The sequence below is a fragment of the Sapajus apella genome, unplaced genomic scaffold (genome assembly GCF_009761245.1).
Source record: "Sapajus apella isolate SASKATOON/1434 unplaced genomic scaffold, GSC_monkey_1.0 scaffold5, whole genome shotgun sequence".
Taxonomy (NCBI): domain Eukaryota; kingdom Metazoa; phylum Chordata; class Mammalia; order Primates; family Cebidae; genus Sapajus; species Sapajus apella.
The window spans coordinates 33,925,728-33,945,241 of NW_022436945.1; the positions used below are offsets into that span (position 1 = coordinate 33,925,728).

The following is a 19,514-nucleotide window of genomic DNA, read 5'->3' on the forward strand; positions in this document are numbered from 1 at the left end:
TTCCATTGGTCTATGTCTCTGTTTTGTTAGCAGTACCATGCTGTTTTGATTACTGCTGCCTTGTAGTGTAGTTTGAAGTCTGGCAGTGTGATACCTTCCGCTTTGTTCTTTTTGCTTAGGATTTTCTTCGGTATGGAGGGTCTTTTTTGGTTCCATATGAAGTTTAAAGTGTTTTTTTTTCCAGTTTTGTGAAGAAGGTCATTGGTAGTTTGGTGAGGATAGCATTGAATCTATAAATTACTTTGGGCAGTATGGCCATTTTCATGATATTGATTCTTCCTTACCATGAGCATGGAATGTTTTTCCATCTGTTTGTGTATTCTCTTATTTCCTTGAGAAGTGGTTTGTAGTTCTCCTTGAAGAGGTCAGGGAGGGACATACTAAAAACATTTTTTAAATGAAGTAAAAAATAAAAGAAGAAAACAAAAAAAATTATTGTAGCATTTCATATACAGCTAAATGAAGTGTGATATGTGTGTGTGTGTATATATATATATATATATATATATATATATATATATTTGCCAGTATCCTAAAAGTAAATCTCAGTAGAAATGGAATAACTTTCATTAGAAGGACAAAATATGAGATATAAATTGTATGTGTGTATGTGTGCATGTGTAGTGTTATACAGAGCAAAGTGTATATGTTTTATTATGATTTAAAGGCTGAAGACGTATTTAAAGCATCAACCATGGAAATTAAATGGATTTAAAAAAAGAGAGAGACTGAAAACTAGAAGAGGAATTAAAACAATCACTGAAAGCTACTAAAATTTTAATAAAGCATATTTTTTCATTTTTCATTTTTGTGGTTATAAAGTAGGTGTATATATTTGTGGGGTATGTAAGATGTTTTGATACAGGCATGCAATGTGAAATAATCACATCATGGAAAATGAGGTATTCATCCCCTCAATCCTTTGTGTTACAAGCAATCCAACTACACTCTTTCAGTTATTTTTAAATGTACAAATAAGTTATTATTGACTGTAGTCACCCTCTTGTACAATCAAATAGTATGCCTTATTCATTCTTTCTATTTTTTTGTATCCATTCACAACACCCACCTTCTCCCCTCCCCCAACTCTTCACAGCCTCTGGTAACCATCCTTCTACTTTCTTTGTCCATGAGTTCAATTGTTTTGATTTTTAAATCCTACAAATAAGTAAGAACATGTGGTATTTGTCTTTCTGTGGTTGCCTGATTTCACTTAACATAAGGATCTCCAGTTCCATCCATGTTGTTGTAAATGATTGAATGTCATTCTTTTTTATGGCTGAATAGTACTCCATTTTGTGTATGTACCACATTTTCTACATCCATTCACCTGTTGATAAACACTTAGGTTGCTTCCAATTCTTAGCTGTCGTGAACGAAGCTACAACAAACAAGGGAGTGTAGATATCTCTGCATTATACTGATTTACTTTTTGTTGGGTATGTACTCAGCAGTGGGATTGCTGGGTCATATGTTGTCTATTTTTAGTTTTGTGAGAAAGCTTCAAACTGTTCTCCACAGTGGTTATACTAATATTTCCACCAGCAGTATATAGGGTTTTGTTTTAAGATTTGTAGAAATCAAAATATTTATTCATATAACTTTAAACTAAAGTTGAAGCTAATAAATCTTCCATGGTAATGATTTAAGTGCAAGTGATGCTTGGCTTTCTTTCACATTCATTTCTTTTCTTCAGAGTGAAGGCATATCAGTTATTCTTGAACAAGTCAATACAACTCTGCAAAAGAGAGACATTGTTCCTAGCATGTTTGATTTCCAGTTCAGACATTTCAATTAGATTCTTTCTAAATGCTGCCACTCTCTTTGATTTGAAATTTATCAGTTCCTTCTTTTGCAGATCCAGAAAGTTGTTCAAATTTCCGGCAGCACTTCTGCTGGTGTGCCTCAGCCATCTTGATGTCTTTGCTCTTTAACCAGGCCTTATTCAGAGCTTTGTTTGAGTTCTCATAGTCCATGAGGGCTTTGGTGTATCTGTATAAGAGATCCTTAGCAGCTTTGATGTTGAGCATGTAGTATTGGAGGAACTCTGTTAGCTTTAAATCTTCATCTGATGAGACTCGACCCTCTACTTTCCTGTTTTTCAAATAGCTCAGCAACCTTCAATAGGTACTTTTTGATGACTGTGGGCTCTTCTAAAGCCAGGCTATGTAAGCAGGCTGCAGTGTGGATATAGTCATTGGCAACATTTTTATGAAATCTGGTCATTATGTCAGCTTTCACACAAGAATCTTTGATTCTATTGTAATAGTTAATAAGGAAGTTCTTCTCTTGCTCAAAGAAGTCATCTACCTCCTTAACTCCAGTAAAAAGGACTTCTTCAGCACTTTTCACCATACTTTTGAAGAAGCCACCAAACATCTCTTTAGTATTTTTCCACCTAACACTTAGATCCTGATCATATTCCAGGAAAACATGAAAGTTGCAATCTTTACTGAGAACTGAAGAAAGAAAGCCACTGAAGAAAGACTTCATGGGAGGATATAGACTTCTTAAAAACAGCAAGATACTGAGCTTCCAGTTCTTGTTTCATCTTGGCAAATTTTTCTTTGATCATAGACCCTTTCCCTTCTCCCAGTTTCTGCATCTTCTCTCGAGGACCATCGAAGTCAGGCTTCGTAGGAGCAGGTGGAATAATAAGCCTAATGTAGTCTGTTCTTTCAGTAAGAGTGTCACATAGCCACACAAAGTCTTCATATTGCCTTGTAACAGAAAACTCTGGGCTCTGAAACATGGGCAATGTGGCCTTTGTGCGCACTGTAAATTTGACCTTATCTCTCTCACTGAGTGCATCAGGAATATCAGTCTAAAGCAAGGGATCAACATTGAGGTCCACAGATACAAAATACACAGATACAAAAGATTTCCTTTTCTTCACGTCCTCACCAGCGTTTGTTATTGCCTGTAATTTGGATATAAGCCATTTTAACTGGAGTGAGATGATATCTCATTGCAGTTTTGATTTGTATTTCTCTGATGATAATGATGTTGAGGACCTTTTCAATATGCTTGTTTGCCATTTGTAAGTCTTCTTTTGAGAATTGTCTATTGAAATATTTTGCCTATATTTTGATCAGTTTACAATATTTTTTTACCTGTAGAGCTGCTTGAGCTCCTTATATATTGGGAACTAGAGCAAAGATCACTTTTGCTATTTTGGAATATACAATAAATTATTGTTAACAATAAAGAAATGGGTGCTTCTTTATACCAGTGTGAGTGGACTATACAACTAGATAATCTCAATTAAACTATCTTTTAGTTTGCTATTTCTTTATTCTGTCAGCTCAACTCTTCTGTTGGGAACCACTAGTAGATTTTCATTTCTGTTATTTTACTTTTCAACTCAAGAATTTTTGCTTTTTAAAAAATAATTTCCATTTGTTATTGATTTTTTGTATTATGACATTATTCTCACACATATCTTTAATTCTTTAGACATGGTTTTTATTAGTGCTTAAAACATATGTGTATGTGAGCGTACACTCACACAGATATATATTTAGCTCATTAAAAGTCTTTGTCTAATAAACCAACATCTGAGCTTCGTCAGGCACAGCTTCTAGTGAATGTATTTTTGTTTACAAAAATACATTCTTTGCCCTTCTTTTCTCTTTCTTTGTATGTCTCATTAATTTTGTGGAAAACTAGATATTTTAAATTGCATAATATGAAAAATATTGATATTGGAATTCATCACTTTCTATATTTTTTTTGTTGTTGTGTTGCAGCACAGTGTGTGTCAGCATTTGACTTTAAGGTTTCATTGATTAAGAGCTCTACCTTAGTACTCACATCCTGCTTTGTAGAGTCTCACCGTCAGCCAGAGGTGAGAGATAATGGCCTTTTCATACTGTTCCTGGACAAGCCTATTGCCCAGCACATGTGCACAGCCTTCTAGATCTCTAGATGTATGTCTTCCTAAGAACATTTTATTCCCCGTATTCCTTAAAGACATAGAGCTTTAAGACCTAAAGTTTTTGGTTAGTTCCTCTTTGTTGTTCCAACAGCTATTGCTGCCCTAATTGGCTGTGATAAACTGTTATCACTGATTTATCACTGATTGTTTTTGACAAATGTCTTGGGTATAGAGCTTATACCACTGCCACTGAGTGAATGCTGAGTTACATAAACAAAGACAAGCTCTGTAAATGAGAGTTCCCTAGGGAGGTGCCAGACATGCCGAACAGTAAAAATATTTGTATGTGAATCTTAGGGGAAAGCTCTAGTGCCCCCTCCAGTAGCTGCAAGATGGTTGAATTTTACAGGTACTGTTGTTGCAAGACTAATGAATTTCAAGGACAATGTGAAGCTGTGGCAAAGGGAATGGAAGTAGAGAAGATTAAAATGACACAAAACTGGCTGTAATTATGAAGAGTCAGCTATTTTTCTTCAAAAAATGCTCATTGCAATGTTACAAGCCTTTGGCTAATTTCTAGAGTTTTTAAAAAGTTGATTTTAACCATATGTTTGTAAGTGTTCTGTGTGCTTATGGTGGAGTTGACTTATTTTGTTATTCCATAACTCTTGTGTGATGGTCTTTTAACTGGAATTCCAACTTATTACTCTTTTCCTCTCACAATCCATTCTTTATAGTGAAGCCTAAGAGAGCTAGTAAAAGTGTAAATCAGATCAGATCACTCCTCTGACAAAAAACTTTTGAATTGGTATTTCTTAATATTTAGAATAAAGTTTAAGTTTCTGATTATGGTCTACAAACCATTTTGGCTTAAGAGACTTTATATAAGTGAGGTTCAAAAACAGCAACAAGGTAGTGAAAAGAGCGTGGGGAATTACTTTGAAGCTGATATTTATACCACATTGCATTTTAGGGGGAGGTGGAGTGTTGTTTTTGTTTGCTTCTGCAATTGTAGTAATACAAGTCTCTTATCTGTTGTGTTCTCTTGGCTCCTAACTGGACATTTATTGCATCATCTTTTTCCCCTTAGAAACTACAATTTTCTGATTTCTGAAAACATATTCTTCCCTATTACATTATTCTCCTTTTATTATTAGGTATCTTTTTACTTTCCATCTGAATTTTAATCTATTGTTGTAGACGAGGAGCTGTGCAACTCCAATCCGTCTTCAAGGAGGGAATTATTGCCCAACTCTGAATGTGGTAGCCAGCAAAGGAGTTTGTACATTCAGTTCCTTTGGGCTAGGCTCAGTTGCAGGGAGGAAATATCACTGAGGTTTTACATTCACAACCCATGGTAGTCATTTACCCTGAAATATATATTAATTTACCCTGACTATATAATTGAGATTTAGATACTTCTAAGTTGGCACTGTTGCATTTTTGGTCCTTGGTGTGCAAGTCCATGGTCTAATGAAAGCCTCTGAATATGCCCTCTCTGCCTTAGCCAAGGTAATAAATTTTAAAAAAATAGTGCATAATGAAAAACTGGGCATAGATGGAGAGCATAGAGTTACTACTAAGAATCTAAAAGATGAAAGGATGGGGATTTTCATCACATCTGCTATGAATTTACCAGTTGGGGCCACTGCAGAAACTAGACGTATCCTGTAGAATGACTGTGAATTACAGCAAGCTCAAGTAAATAGTAGCTCTAATTACAACTACCATGACAAAGACAGTATCTTTGCTAGAACGATTAATATGGTCTCAGGTATATAGTTATTCTCCAGGACTATGTTAACTCCCTTATCACAATGTAGTCTAAAGAGATACGGACAATTTTTTTAATGTCCTGAAGAACATTACATCAATTCATTGCACCAATAATAGGTAGATCTGGCTGGATGAGCAATATCTGGCTAGCCTTGCTGCAGGCTCAGTAAGACAAATTTGCTCTAGTGAGTAGGAAATAAACTCTAAAAAGATTTCAGGGCTAGAACCATTTGAGGAAAATTTTAGAGGTTTAGTGGCCAGGGCTTGCCGGTAAATCCTCGTCCAAAGTAAAAGATAAACAATTACATATTTCCTCTTCTACCATGACTAAGAAAGCACAGTGCATTGTGGGCTACTTTGTGCTCTGGAGACAGCATGCTTAACACTTAGGAATACCACTTTGCCCGTATGCTTCTTTGAGTATGGATGGAGCAGGAAAGAGCTCTGAGCAGACTGAGGCTGTGATATAAGCCATACTTCTTTTTGTACTATGCAATCTGTTGGAACCTACATGTTAGAGGTATCAGTGTTAAGAAATGGGACCATGTTGATTTTGTATGAAGCACAATAGAGGTTCCTGGGATTCTGGAGAAATGCCATAAAACCAGGGAATGTTATGCCTTTTAAAAAATAACTCTTGGCAAGCTACCAGTCCTGACCATGGGACTGCAAGTGACCATGTGGGTAGAACTATCATGAGTTAGGTCTTTTAAGTGTTACTAAGTCATAAAGTCAGATAATACCAACAGTAACCTCATTGTAAGATGGAAGTGTGGTATCCAGGATTGAGCACAAACAGGTTCTGAGAACAAAAGAAATTTGCATAAACAGGTAGTTCAGGTCTATGGCTCCCACTAGTAGTAGTACAAGCATTTCTCTCTTAGCCCATTTCTGTGGCTATATGATATGCTGTAGGACCAATAGAAAAGAAAATGAAAAATTTCTGAGTTTGGCTTCTAGATGCGTTAGCTTGGTATGTAAGTGTAGGCCAAATATGGACACCAGCTACACTATAACTGTACTCAAGGATGCCTTGAAAAACTGGTACAGAAAAATATTTCCAATTGGGAGAGTGATTGTGATGCATTCAGGCATTGACATAGTGTGAAAAGAGAAGTGACCCAAGGTTAGAATCCACACACACACTCATGGGAAAAGAATGGAAGATCATAGACAAGAAGATCTGGGATAAAGGTATGTGGTTGAACATATGAGAATAAAGAAGTTTGAGGATCTTTGTATTCCACATAATAACCACCAGCAAATATTGACCATTGAGGAGGCACTAAACAACCAAGTAGACAAAAGGGTCCAGCCAGTTGTCATTAGCCAGACTCTTTCAACAACTACTCCAATGCTGGCAAAATTGGTTCATGGATGAAGAGGCCACAGTGGCCACTTCATAGTAGATATAGAAACTGTGCCTAGGCCCAAAATTGTGAACTCCCACTTATAACACCTGATCTGTCTTAGCCTATGAATGTCCTACCTACTAGCAGCAGAATTCTGAAACCCCAAAAAGAACCACTTCTTCAGGAGACCAACCTGCCATTTGACATAAAGTTGATTGTATCAGGGCCCTCTGTTCCACAATAGCAGGTTTTTTCTACACAGACGTGTATTGTGATTATTGGTTTTCTTTTCTTGTCAACAGAATTTTGATCAGCACATTATCCAGAGACTTAGAGAGTACTTTATCCATTGCCTTGTGGTCCTACATAAAATTGTGTTAGACCAGATAAACTATTTCACAGCAAAGGAGGCGTGGAAATGGGCCCATTACTGTGAGAGCTATTGCTAATATTAAATGCCGTGTTGCTCCAAGTTGCTGTCCCGAGAGAGCATTGAAACAGCCTGTTGGAGGTATAGCTGGTGTGCTAACTTGGCAGCAATATTCTGCAAGAAGAGTTGCTATAGTTTAGGTTGCGTTGTACACATTTACATAAATATCTATATGTAGCGCATGTCTTCTATGGAAGGAATATATGAAACCAGAAACCAAGTTGTAGAAAGAAGAATGGTACCTCATACCATTAATTTCAGAGACCGATGAGGAATTTGCATATCTTGTTTTTACAACTCTGGGTTCTGCATTGCTGCAAGTACTAATTACCAAAGGGGGAACGTTTTCACCAGTGGTACAAAAATAGTACCATTTAATTATTAGCTGTGACTACTGCCTGGGCAGTTTGAGCTCTGTTTCTCTGGGAGCCAGCAGGCGCAAATAAGGTTATCATCTGTTCAGATTGCTGTTTCACAATAGAGACAGTGAAACATATATAAAAACAGATAATCTACTTGAGTGCTTCCTAGGATCTACTTGTGTCAACCCCAAATTCATATATTGAAATCCTAATACTCAATGTGAGGGGATTTGAACAGGGTGATTTTGAGAAGTAATTACGTTATCAGGGTGGAACCCTCATGCTGGAATTAGTGCACTTATAAGAACAGGCAGAAAAGAGATAACATCCTTTGTCTCTGTTCTCAGCCATGTGAGAATATAACAAGAAGATAGCTGTCTATGAAACAATAACTGGGCCCTCACTGTACACAACAAGATTTACTGGCACTTTTATCTTGGACTTCCCAGACACAAGAGCTGTGAGAAATAGGTTTGTTGCTTATGCTACACAACCTATGCTACTTTGTTATAATAGGCTGGATTAAGACATTGTCTCTTGATTCTTTCTTGCTTTATTGTGAATATAAATGGACAGCGATAGCAATCTCAGCTGGACAAGAGCACAGTGATCATGGTTCAGGGATTTCAGAGATGATTGTTGCTTCACATCACCAGGTAAGCTGCCAAGTTCAGCTGAGTTGGTAGCTGAGGGTGAGGGAATTCTAGAACGGATAGCAGAGAAGAAAGACGATGAGAATCAGCTGCCTTCCTAAGGTTAACTTTCACTCCTTCCCTCTTCTGCTTTCCTTAGGAAAAAGAGGCCTGCAGCAATCATGGAGAGGCTGTCTGTCCCTCAGATGTTGGTGGAAAAGTCAGTAGAAGAGACATCATGGTGAATGACAGTAGACATAGAGATACATCATGCAGATACTACCTCAGAGATCTTGATGCCCAGATGTGGTAATTGCAGTCAGCAGGCAGCTGTTCCTTCAGGATTTGCCTTAGTTGACCAAAGCTGTTTCACTCCAGGTCACAGCATTCCTTTGGAAGCCCACAACTGACGACTGAAGGCTAGATATCTAATACCTGGCATCAAACACCCTGACAGGTAGTAAGTATTCCCTTTAGAGGTCTTCACTAGGTTGGCCAAGACTTTGTTAGGTCTGCATTGCAGTTAAACTTCTTCCCCTGTCCAATTCTGCTTCCTAAATATGCATAGTATTTTATTGTTTTATTATCTAAATAGTAAAATGATAAAATAGTATTTTATTGTATTATTAACTAAATACACATAGTATTTTATTGTTTTATTATCCCACAAATTGTTATTCATTTTATTTTATTTTTCACAGTCATGGATTTTTGTAATGTATTTTTTATTGAATTATTTTTATAGAAAGGGACTCTGAAAAAAAAAAAAAAACTTTTATTTGTTTGTGGCCCTGAGTACATACCCTAGAGGCAGCCACTAGAGGATATAACCTGTGCAGCCCACTTCTTGGCTAGTCATCTTACTCTATATTCTGCTGGAGAACGCTGACCTCTGATTCCTTCCTCATACGAATGATCCCTCACTGCCTGCTTAGTGTGCCAGAAACATTCAATATTAATTTATAGAAATGAGAAGCTTTATATAACAAAATATAACAAACTGATCTCGATTGTAACTAGTTTTGACAATTGATGTATTTCTTTTGTGTACCCAGAGAGATGCCATTCACCTCTTTTTTGCTTCCTGAGACAACTTGCATTACTTTCTTGGCAAGCATTTAGAACACCTGCACATAAACCACAGGTGAAATACAGAATAGAGCCTTCTATATTAATTTTCTTGGTAGCAATTAGTTGTACTTGTGTTTGTTCTCAGAAAGCTTCTGAACTACTGCTCAAAGCCAGCTCAATTTTGATGAAGGAGATTGATTTCTTGGAATATTGTCAATCTTTGTACCCCATGCTGATAGCAGCTGGATCAGAAATACACTCAGCATTGCTTTTGTGCTTGACAGTTATAGTTGTGACCATGGTAATTACCATCTGTCTAATAGCACAATGGGGACACTGTATAGTTCTGAGAGTGATTATAGTCTTGCCTTCTACAGAAAGGCTTTCTTGGAAACCATGAGTAATTCATAATTAAAGAAGAAATTCCAATCATCCTTGGTAAATATATCTTTCATCTAGAGTACAATTCTGTTTCACTTTCATTTTGGTTAGGTATTGTGTCAGTTAGGTGTATCTGGGAATGGGATCTCAAGGGTCTCTTGCCATGTAGTCTGCAACATTTAAGCATGAGAAAATATCTTATTATAAAATGTGCCTTATTTTATAATGAATGAAAGCATAAAATTATTTTACATTTAAGTAAATATTATTTTATATATTTAAAAGTTTTATAAGACACAATGTAATTATATAATTATATACAATATAATTATATATATTTAATATTTATAATATTTAGATGCCCTAAATATATGAAATAGTATGTATTTAAATGTCAAATAAAGTAATTTATATTTTCATTTTAAAATATAATCTGTTTAGTAATATACAAAAAATCATAATCCAATGAATTATAAAGTACAAAATGAACAACCATAAAATCACAACCATTCAAATTCTATTTTGAAATTGAATTCAAATTCAAAAACCTACTTTGAAATGTATAATAGATGACTGAAACTTATGTTAACTCTACTGATCTAACACTAGTTTTTATTTCTTCAATCGGACTGCTTATTTTTACTCATTTATCAACTTCTCTTCATCTTCCTCTTTTTTAATGTTGATAGACATTTTGGCTTTTTCTGGTTTGAAAGGTTTATAAATAATATGCAGTCCTGTATATATCTTTTGCTGCACGTGTCCACATCTTTCTTGGTTATGTAGATAGGTGTGGAATTTCTATTATAGTATGTGTGAATTTCAATATTAGTAGCTTACTGCAAACTATTCTCATAATGGTATTACCAGTTTATAATTGCACCAGCATTGTGTGATAGTTCCTCTTAATCTATATCTTTGTTAAAATGTTTCAGTCTCAATTTTAGTCATTAATGGGTTTCTAGTGTTATTTCTTTGGGATTTTCATTTGTAGTTCTCTGATTACTTCTAAAATTAAAATATTTTCCTATATTTATTTGCTATTAGGGGCATCCTCTTTATGAAGTAGCTGTCCACCTGTCTTGCTTATTTTGGCTAGATTTTTATTTTTGATTTGTAGAAGTTCTTTATATATTCATATATGTGTGTTATATTTTCTTCTGTACTTTGGCTTGCATTTATCTCCCTTGATTATATCTTTTGAAATATATGTTTTTAACTTTTATGTAGTCCAATCAAAAACTTTTTATTATTTAGTACTTTTTGTGTTTTATTCAAAAATCATTTTCTTACCCCAATGTCATAAAGATATTCTCTTATAGTACATTCTGAAAATTTCTAGTTTTATCTATATTACACTTAGTTTAGATATTTGTTTATGGTGTGAGCCAGAACTACATTTAATTTTTTCCAATGATTTGTCTAATTGTTTCAGTGATAATTCCTTTGCCTTCGTCCATCCGAATAGTATTTTGACTATTCTGAGTCTGTTGCATTCAATTTAAATTTTAAGATAATTTGTTAAGATAGACACACTACCACACTCCATACCCATACATCCTGCGTAATTTTATTGACTTTTTAAAGAAGTTTTAGAAGAATCTAAGGATTTATTTCTTCAAAATATCAAGTCTTTCCCAAATAAACACGTTATACCCCTACATTTATATAAGTATTTATCAATTTCTTTCAATATGTTTTATTATTTTCTATGTAGAAATCTTACATATCTGGTCTTAGATTTACTATATTTCATAATTTTGATGCCATGGTAAATAGTGCGTTCTTTAACATTTTTATTTTCTAGTCAATCGTTATGAGAACTTTCAGAAATGTAATAGATTTTTTTATTAATATGTATTTTATTTTGTTTGTTTAGTTTTAAACTTTTATTTTAAGTTCAGGGATACATGTGCAGGATGTGCAGGTTTGATCCATAGGTAAATGTGTGCTGTGGTGGTTTGTTGCACAGATCATCCCATCAGCCAAATATTAAGCTCAGCATTTATTAGCTATTCTTCTGATCCTCTCCTTCCTCTTGCCCACCATGCTCTGACATGCCCTGAGTGTGTTGTTCCCCCACATGTGTCCATGTGTTTTTATCATTTAGATCCCACGTATATGCAAGAACATGCAGTATTTGGTTTTCTGTTCCCACATTAGTTTGCTAAGGATAATGGCCTCCAGCTCTATCCATGTTTCTTCAAAGAGCATGATCTAGTTCCTTTTTATTGCCGCATAGTATTCCATGGTGTATATGTACCACATTTTATCTAGTCTCTCATTAATGAGCATTAGGTTAATTCCATATTTTTGCTATTGTGAATAGTGCTATATTGAACATACATGTATGTGTGTCTTTATAATTTGGGTATAAAATAAAAATTTTATGAGTGTATAAAATAATTTATATTCCTTTGGATATACCCTGTAATGGCATTGCTGGATCAAATAGTATTTCTGCCTCTAGATCTTTGAGGAATTGCCACACTGTCTTCCACAATGATTGAACTAATCTACCCTCCTGCCAATATTTGTAAAAGTATTCCCTTTTCTCCACAGCCTCACCAGCATCTGTTGTTTCTTTGCCTTGTTAACAATAGCCATTCTGACATATGTGAGGTATCTCATTGTGGTTTTGACTTGCATTTCTCCAATGATTGGTTATGTTGAGCTTTTTTTCATGATTTTTGATTGCATGCATATATATATATATATATTTTGGAGAAGTGTCTGTTCATGTCCTTCACCACTTTTTAATAGGGCTGTTTTTTTTTTCTTTCTTGTAAATTTATTAAGTTCCTCATAGATGCTGGATATTAACTTTTGTCAGACGCATAGTTGGAAACATTTTTCTCACACTCTGTAAGTTGTCTGTTTACTCTGTTGATAGTTTCTTTTGCTGTGCAGAAGCTCTTTAGTTTAATTAGATCCCATTTGTCAATTTTTGCTTTTGTTGCAATTGCTTTTGGTGTCTTTGTCATGAAATCCTTGCCTGTGACTATTTCCTGAAAGATATTATCTAGGTTTTCTTCTAGGGTTTTTATAGTTTTGGGTTTTCCCTTTGAGTCTTTAATCCTTGTTGACATGATTTTTGTATATGGTATAAGGAAGAGGAGCAGTTTTAGTTTTCTGCATTTGGCTAGACAGTCCTACCAGCATCATTTATTAAATAGGGACTCCTTTTTTCAATGATTGTTTTTGTCAGGTTTGTTGAAGATCAGATAGTTAGAGGTGTGCACTATTATTTCTGGGTTCTCTATCCTGTTCCATTGGTCTATGTGTCTGTTTTTGTACAAATGCCATGCTGTTTTGGTTACTGTAGCCCTGTAGTATAGATTTAAGTCAGGGAGCATGATGCCTCCAGCTTTGTTCTTGTTGCATAGGATTATTCTTTTTATGCCAGTTATGAATGGAATTGCATTCTTGATTTGGCTCTTGGCTTGACTGCTGTTGCTATATTAGAATGTTAGTGATTTTTACACGTTGATTTTGTATCCTGAAAGTTTGTTGAAGTTGTTTATCAGCTTAAGAAGCTTTTGGGCTGAGACATAATGAGGGAATTTTCTAGATGTAGGAACATGCCATCTGATTTGACTTCCTCTATTTCTATTTTAATACCCTCTATTTCTTTCTCTGGCCTGATTGCCCTGGCAGGAACTTCCAATATTATGTTGAATAGTATTGGTGAAAGAGTGCAACCTCGTCTTGTGCTGGATTTCAATGAGAATGCTTCTAGCTTTTGCCTCTTGAGTATGATAATGACTGTGGGTTTGCCATTTATATCTCTTATTATTTTGAGGCATTTTCCTTCAATAGTTTATTGAGAGTTTTTAACATAAAGGGACGTTAAATTTTATTAAAGGCTTTTTCTGCGTCTGTTGAGATAATTGTGTGGTTTTTGTCTTTATTTCTGTTTATGTGATGAATCACTTTTGTTGATTTGCATATGTTGAACCAGCCTTGCATCCAGAGGATGAAGCCTATTTGATGTCCTGCTGAATTCAGTTTGCCAGTATGTTGTTGAGGATTTTTTCATCAATGTTGCTCAAGGATATTGGCCTGAAGTTTTCTTTCTTTGTTGTATCTCTGCCAGGTTTTGGTATCAGGATGATGCTGGCTCATAGAATGAATTAGGGAGCAATAGTGTCCATAGGTATTCTACCAGCTCTTCTTACTGCCTCTGGTGGAATACAGCTGTGAATCCATCTGCTCTTGGTATTGTTTTTTTTGTTTTGTTTTTTTGGTTGATAGGCTATTGGGAGGGTGTATGTGTCCAGGAATTTACTCATTTTCTTCTAGATTTTCTAGTTTATGTGCAGAGATATATTTATAATATTCTCTGATGGTTGTATTTCTGTGAGGTCAGTGGTAATATCCACCTTATCATTTCTGATAGTATTTATTTGAATATTTTCTCTTTTCCTTTTATTAGTCTTGCTGGTGGTCTATTTTATTAATTTTTTCAAAAACCAGCCTTGGATTCATTAATTTTTGAAGGGTTTTTCGTGTTTCTATCTTCTTTAGTTTCTTGGCTATTTCTTGTCTTCTGCAAGCATTGAGTAGCGTTTGCTCTTGGTTCTCTAGTTTTTTTGTTATGATTTTAGGTTGTTAACTTGAGATTTTTCTAGCTTTTTGTTCTGGGCATTTAGTGCTATTAATTTCCCTCTTAATAAACTGCTTTAGCTGCATCACATCCCAGAGATTCCAGTATGTTGCCTCTTTGTTCACATTAGTTTCAAGGACCTTCATGACTTCTGCCTTAATTTTATTATTTACCCCAAAGTAATTCAGAAGCAGATTATTCAATTTCCATATAATTGTATGATTTTGAGTGAATTTCTTAATCTTAAATTCTAATTTGATTGCACTGTAGTCTGAGAGACTGTTATGATTTCAGTTCATTTGCATTTGCTGAGGATTGTTTCACTTCCAATTATGTGATCAGTTTTGGAGTAAGTGCTGTATGGCAATGAGAATAATGTATATTTTATTGTTTTTGAGTGGAGAGTTCTATAGATATCTCTCAGGTCCACTTAATTCAGAGCTGAATTTAGGTCCTGAATACTTTTGTTAATTTTCTGTCTTTAAGATCTGTCTAATATTGTCAGTGGGGTGTTAAAGTCTCCTATTATAGTGTGGGAGTCTAATTCTCTTTGAAGGTCTCTAAGAACTTGTTCTACAAAACTGGGTGCTTCTAAATTGAGTTCATATATATTTAGGATAATTTGCTCTTCTTGTTGAATTGAACCCTTTACCATTATGTGATGCACTTCTTTGTCCTTTTTCATCTTTGTTGATTTAAAGTGTGTTATTTTAGAAACTAAGATTGCAACACCTGATGTTTTCTGTATTCCATTTGCTTGGTAATCTTTCCTCCACCACTTTATTTTGAGCCTGTGTTGTCTTTGTATGTGAGATAGGTCTCTTGAAGACAGCATACCATGAGTCTTGGTTCTTTTTCCAGCCTGCCATTCTGTGTCTTTTAATTGGGGCATTTACCACATTTACATTTAAGATTAGTATTGTTATTGTGGATTTGATCCTTTCATCATGATGCTAGCTGGTTATTTCGCAGACTTCTTTATACGTTTGCTTCATAGTGTCACTCGTCTGTGTACTTCAGTGTGCTTTTGAAGTGGCTGGTAGTGATTTTTCCTGTCCATATTCAGTGTTTCCTTCAGGAGCTCTTGAAAGGCAGTTCTGATGATAACAGATACCCTCAGCATTTGCTTTTCTGAAAAGGATCTTATTTCTCCTTCACTTAGGATGCTTAGTTTGATCAGAAATGAAATCCTGGGTTAAAAATCCTTTTTAAAAGAAGGTTGTATATTAGCCCCCAATCTCTTCTGGCTTGTGGAATTTCCACTGAGAGGTCTGCTGTTAGTCTGATGGGCTTCCCTTTGAAAGTGATCTGGCCTTTCTCTCTGGCTGCCCTTAACATTTTTTCTTTCACTTCGACCTTGGAGAATCTGATAATTATGTGTCTTGGGATGATCTTTTCATGAAGTATCTTACTGGGGTTCTCTGGATTTACTAAATTTGAATGTTGGCCTGCCTATCTAGATTGGGGAAGCTCTCCTGGATGATATTCTGAAGTATGTTTTCCAACGTGGTTCAATTCTCTCCATCTCTTTCAGGTAACCCAATCAGTTGTAGATTCAGTCTCCTTACAAAATCTCATATTTCTCAAAGGTTTTGTTCATTTCTTTCATTCTTTTTCCTTTATTCTTGTCTTCCTGTCTTATTTCAGAAAGACAATCTTCCTGCTCTGAGATTCTTTCCTCTGCTTGGTCTATTCTGCTATTAGTATTTGTGATTGCATCCTGAAGTTCTTGTAGTATGTTTTCTAGCTCTATCAGGTTGGTTATATCCCTCTCTAAACTGGCTATTTTGTATGTCAGTTCCTGCATTTTTTTTTTTTTATGATTTTGTACTTCTTTGCATTGGGTTACCTCATGCTCGTTTAGATCAGCAATGTTCGTTTTTATCCACATTCTGAAGCCTACTTCTGTCATTTCAGTCATCTCAGCCTCAGTCCAGTTTGGTACTCTTGCTGGAGAGGTTTTGTGGTCTTTTAAAGGAAAGGGGGCACTCTGGCTTTTTGAGTTTTCAGCATTTTTGCACTGCTTCTTTCACATCTTTGTGGGCTTATCTACCTTTTATCTTTGAGGTTGCCAGCCTTTGGATAGGGATTTGCTTTTTTGTTGTGCTTTTTTGTTTGTTTTTCTTTTAGCAGTCTGGCTACTCATTCCTAGGGCTGCTGCAGTATACTGGGGGTCTACTCCAGACCCTAGATTCCTTGACTTTTCCAGTACCTAGACATATCACCAGTGAGGGCTGTGAAATATCAAAGATGCCAGACTGCTGGTTTCTCTGGAAGTCCTGTCCCAGGTGGGTACTGACCTGTTGCCAGCCTGAATGCCCTTATAAAAGGTTATAGAGAGCCCAGTTGGGAATTCTCACTCAGGAGGAACAGGATCATGGAACTGCTTAAAGAAGCAATCTGGCTGTGCTTTGGTTGAGAAACTGTGCTGTACTGGAGATCCCTTCAGCCTCCGATTGTTTTGGGCTCTCTAAGACCTGCAGACTGGATTGGCTGAGATGCCCCAACAGCAAAGATGGTGGCCTGCCATGTCCCTCCATGCACTCTATCACAGGGAGGAATTACAGCTCTGTTGGCTGTAAAACACAGGTGGAGGTGGCCAGAGGCCCTAGCTGGGAAGACCTGCCAAGTGAGGAGAGATGGATCCAGATCCTGTTTAAAGAAGTAGTCTGGCCCTGCCTGGACAAAACAGCTATGTTGTGCTGGGGAACCAGCTCTTCCCTGGTTGGCTTGGACTATCCAAAGCTGGCAGGCTGGACCGCTGAGTCACCTAAACAGCAAAGATGATGGTCTGCCCCTCCCTGCAGGCACCCTGTCCCAGGGAGAAATTAAAATTCTGTCCATAGAATATGGGTGGGCAGGGGTGGCTAGAGGTCTTGACTGGGTGGTCCCACTCAGTGAGGAGGAATGGATAGGGGTCCCACTTAAAAAAGCTATCTGGCCACATTCTGGCAAAGCAGCTGTGTTGTGTTAGGGGAACCCTTTTTTGACTGAACTGTTCAAACTCTGAAACGCCTGCAGGTTGGAACAGCTGAATTGACCAAATAGCAAGGAAGGAAGCCTGTCCCTTCCCACTATGGCATCTGTCCTTCCTCAGGTAGCCTCTACCCTGATGCCACTGGCTGGCTGGAATTCCAAGCCAATGGATCTTATCTTGTGAGATCCTGTGGAAGCAGGGCCTGCAAAGTGATGCTGCTTGGCCCCTGGATTCTGCCCCATTCCAAAGGGTATGCATGGATCTCCTGCGTTGCCTGAGTTGCAGTCACCTTTGCTGGGAATCCTGGGGCTGAAGTATGTAAAGCTCCTGGGTCTTTGTACATGCCTGAGCAGCTGCTCTGCTGAGATTCCACACAGCTCTGTGTGTCTGACCCAAGGCCTGGTGACATGGGTTCACCAGGGGTGTCCTGATCTGAAGGTTGAAAAGATCTGTGGGAGAAGTGTGGTATCCTGGGGTTGCACATTCACTCACCACTTCCCTTGGCTGGGGATGGGGGTTGCCTTGATTCCATGTCACTCCCAGGTGGACCATCTCCCTGCCCTGCTTTTCTTTGTTCTCTGTGGGTTAAGTTGTTTCCCTGATCAGTCCCAATGTGAGTACCTGGATATTTCAGGTGAAGGTGCTGTATTTCCTTTTCCCTTTCGTTTCTCTCTGTGAGTGTCACATAGTGCAGCTGCTTCTAATTGGCCATCTTCCATAACAGATTTTTCTATCTTGACCTTGTAAGCAATAACTTTCCAAAAATAACGTATTATTTTAAAAAATATATGTGTAGATTATTTTGTATTTTCTATGTATGTTGTCACATTGTGAGATAGCACAAGACAATGGTTAAGAGTATAGGTTCCAGAACATGGCTGTCTGTGTTTCAATTCCAGCTCTGCTACTTTTGGGTAGGTCTTTGGTAAAGCTATTTAAACTCTTTAAGTCTGTTAGCTTATCTGTAAAAATGCCGTAATTATAGTACCTACCTCATAAGGATTTTTTTGAGGTTTAATTCAGTGCTTAGTTGGGTGAGCTCCCTGAGAAAGCAAGCTAACTATATTTAGAAAACCAAGAGTACATCTGTGTATATGTTTTTTAAAATAAATTTTTTATCTTAGAATAGTTTTAGATTTACAAAAAAATTGCCAATATAGTACAGAGAGCCTCTAACCAGTTTCCTCTATTAGTAATATCTTACATTAATACATTACGTTTATAAAAATTAATGAGAATTACACATTGTTATTTTTATTATTATTATTTTGAGGTGGAGTCTCACTCTGTTGCCAGGCTGGAGTGCAGTGGCTCCACCTCGACTCACTGCCATCTCCACCTCCTGGGTTCAAGCAATTCCCCTCCCTCAGCCTCCCGAGTACCTGGGACCACAAGTACATGCATACGACCACACCCAGCTAATTTTTTCTGTTTTAATAGAGACGGGGTTTCACCATGTTGGTCGGGATGGTCTTGATCTCCTGACTTTGTGATCCACCCACGTTGGCCTCCCAAAGTGCTGGGATTACAGGCCTGAGTCACTGTGCCCAGGCGAGAATTTCACATTATTATTAAGTGAAGTTCATATTCAGATTTTCTTGATTTTCAACTAATATCCTTTTTTTCTCTCTCTCTTCTGGGATTCCATCCAAGATAACACATTACATTTACTTGTGATGTCTCTTTAGGCTACTCTAGGCCTTTGACAGTTCTTTAGATTTTCCTTGCTCTTGATGACCTTGACGGTTTTGGGAAGTATGCTTCATGAGGAGTGCAACTAATCTTTTTCACATGCTTCAACTGGGATTATGTGTATTGGAGAGGAAATAAAGTGCCATTCTTATCACATCATATCAAGGGATCATACTATCAACATGTCTTATCATTGTTGATATTAACCTTGATCATCTGGCTAGATAGCATTTCTCAGGCTTCTCCACTGTAAAGTTACTGTCTCCCCAACCCTTTCTGTAATGTATTCTTTGCCAGGATGCCGCTATGTGCAGTCCACATCTCAGGAATGATGTGTCTGACCCAAGGCCTGGTGACA

At 36.8% G+C, this 19,514-nt stretch overlaps 1 pseudogene across 1 annotated transcript; it reads right to left on the bottom strand.

The window, feature by feature from the left end:
* Positions 1–1,577: 1,577 nt before the first annotated feature.
* On the bottom strand, positions 1,578–2,858 carry LOC116548675 (annotated as a pseudogene). Its single transcript, XR_004267500.1, has one exon. The product of XR_004267500.1 is annotated as a sorting nexin-5 pseudogene (transcript).
* Positions 2,859–19,514: the final 16,656 nt, after the last annotated feature.